This window comes from Ceratosolen solmsi, unplaced genomic scaffold, assembly GCF_000503995.2.
Source record: "Ceratosolen solmsi marchali unplaced genomic scaffold, CerSol_1.0 scaffold14, whole genome shotgun sequence".
In the NCBI taxonomy this organism is placed as follows: Eukaryota; Metazoa; Arthropoda; class Insecta; order Hymenoptera; family Agaonidae; genus Ceratosolen; species Ceratosolen solmsi.
In genome coordinates, this window is record NW_011948420.1 from 10437234 (window position 1) to 10439922 (window position 2689).

The window sequence follows — 2689 nt, forward strand, 5'->3', positions numbered from 1 at the left end:
AAACATAAGATAAGTATGAGTAATTATATATACTAATATATACTATATATGAATATATTAATGCAAGGGAATTTCATTTTAAAATAAAAGTAAAATCCACTTTAATTATTAAAAGATGTAATTAAGCTTTTGGCGTACTTTTTAAAATATCTTTGATAAAATGACAATCGGGATATATCAATCCATTAATTAATTATAGAATTTGAAAAATTGTATCGAACGAGATTGCTTTTTAATGAATTTACAACGACTACTGTATTATTGGATATAGCGGTCTATTGGATAAATTATTCATTAAGTTTCATAGTTCGTAGTTCATAGTTTCCCTACTCGAACATTATTAAACTCTGTTGAGTAATGCGAGAGTTGATTGACGAGTGACTTTCATTAATTGTCGGGCCTACGTTTACATACTTACTGCACTATTGGCAAAAAAAGTCATAAAGTATAAAGCGGCAAATTTGGCATACGCGCTATCAAGATTTCACGAAAGCCCAGACCAGCCCGACATTCGCTTGCTCCTAACGCCTCGCGCTAAAAATAAATGGCGCACAATGCCATTTGTTAAGGCGACATTGGAGCGAAGATGGAAGCAAAACAGTAGCAACATCGGCGCCTGGCACATTCATCTTGCATTCAATCGCGAGCAATCGACGCCACTTCAATTCCTCTCGGATGGGAGCCGCCCTCGCGGGACTTTTTCGTCGCGGCGCGGGCCGATCGATCATTTCGTCGCCGGGCCGGGCCGAATTCGGAGCTGGAGAAAAACGGACCGAAGGAGAGGGCCCGCGACCGATAAATCAGCCGGCGAATCGAGCGCCCGCGACTTTTCTCAGCGCGACCCTCGCCGACAATTCCGTAAACTCGCGCGCGCACGGCCTCGCGCATATTTACGTACTTTTTGCACGGAGATGATGATGATGCGTCGGCTCCAGCGGTCGGGAGAAAGTACAGTTGCACGCCCGAGGATATTGAAGAAGGATGCACGATGGGTGCAATCGCTGGGGATTGGTTGGGAATGGGCGATCGAGGCGGGATTTGTCACGCTCTGCGAGACGACGTCCACTTGAAAAATTTGGTACGGCTCATTAGAATATTAGAATGAGTTTCCTTCGTGGACGTTGACCGACGAGCGTCCGCTTTACGATAACGTCCTCTTCTTTTTGCAGACTGACGTGTCTACGATTTGCCCAATCGACGCACTAATGCAGACTTTTTAGTCTCGTCGTTTATATTTTAGCAGCCATATGTAGTAATGTGGTAATGCGTGCGACGGGTAAAGAAGGCGTCTTTGTCTACGTAATGCAGGTTGAACGACGTTGAAGCGATTAGCCTATGTATTTCCTAATATATCATCTACGGCAACTCCTCGCAATTTTATGGGAAAATTCTTCAATTATTGTTGATGTCGAGCTATTCAATTTGGATATAATCGATTGGATTATAATTGCTTATAATTGTGCTGGATAACGACGATATAAAATTCAATGTGTCCCAGAGCCAAATTGGCAATGATATTTGCCGATTTCTCGAGCGTTTAGTTTAGCGTAGTGAATTATTTGTAAAAATAATAGAAATTTTCGAACGTTGTTCATAAATAATGGTAAAACAATTCACAGAGAATTGTCATTCTTAATATGCGAAGTAATGCGTGCAAAATACTAGTAAAAGAAAGTAAGAAAGGAAGAAAAGACAAAAAGAAAACAATATAATATTGTGAAAAATGATATAGTTATACATTAATTATAATTTCTACGATTATATAGATATATAATTAATATATAACGGGAAGTAAGATATTATAATTTAAAGCGATTGTTACTCCTGGATAAATCTTCTCTCCTAGCGTCTACTTTTAATTATAAAGTATAAATTTAATTGTATAACTAAGTTAACTCGCATTTTCATTGCAGGATCGATGGAAATAATTCAACAAACAGTTAGCAAGTTGTATTACAAATCATTTCCGAGGCCGGATCTTGGAATTTAATTATAACAAAAGGTAAAAAGGTATTTATACAATTTTAATACTCCTGGATTCATTTTGAATAAAGTAGCTTTCAATGTACCTATTAGTATAGGAAGATTAGACCTTTGAAAAATATTTTATCGATATCCTTAATTTCAGGATGCTGCATCATTCGTTCGACTTCAATGTCTGCAACCACAAATATTTACAACCGCCATAGAAGAGAAATCCTCAGTTCTTAACAGCATCCACGATGAAATTGAAACATCTATTTACCCAATCAATTCAATATTGATTCTCAATTGACTTTTAATCGACTTTAATGACATTGTATTAATATATATTCAATATATACAACATCGAGAAAGCGTGAAAAAATATCCGACAAATATAATCGATATATCGTGTTTTTATACATTATAATAAATTAAAATATTATTATTAAATCATTATTAACAAATAAGCGTTGGATGGAATGTTTAAGTCATTCTAACTAGTCGAATCCTCTCATAGTCTTTTGGACTTGGCTACGGCCAATATCCTATGCTCATTAAATGACTTTCTCTCTCTCTCTCTCTCTCTCTCTCTCTCTCTCTCTCTCTCTCTCTCTCTCTCTATGTGAAATGCCACGATTCATAAAAATAAACGTCAATATAATATACAAATAACTCGTCCAAAAGCTTATTTTTTTATTCTTATTTTACTCGTAATGTGCTCGCT

At 36.7% G+C, this 2689-nt stretch overlaps 1 long non-coding RNA gene across 2 annotated transcripts in view; it reads left to right on the top strand.

The window, feature by feature from the left end:
- LOC105361113 (uncharacterized) overlaps nucleotides 1–2456 on the top strand; it is a 12474-nt gene extending 10018 nt beyond the window's left edge. For both annotated transcript variants that reach the window (XR_912824.1, XR_912823.1), the window contains exons 2-3: nucleotides 1914–2002; nucleotides 2129–2456. This is a non-coding gene — a long non-coding RNA (uncharacterized LOC105361113). The remainder of the gene's footprint in view (nucleotides 1–1913; nucleotides 2003–2128) is intronic.
- Nucleotides 2457–2689: the final 233 nt, after the last annotated feature.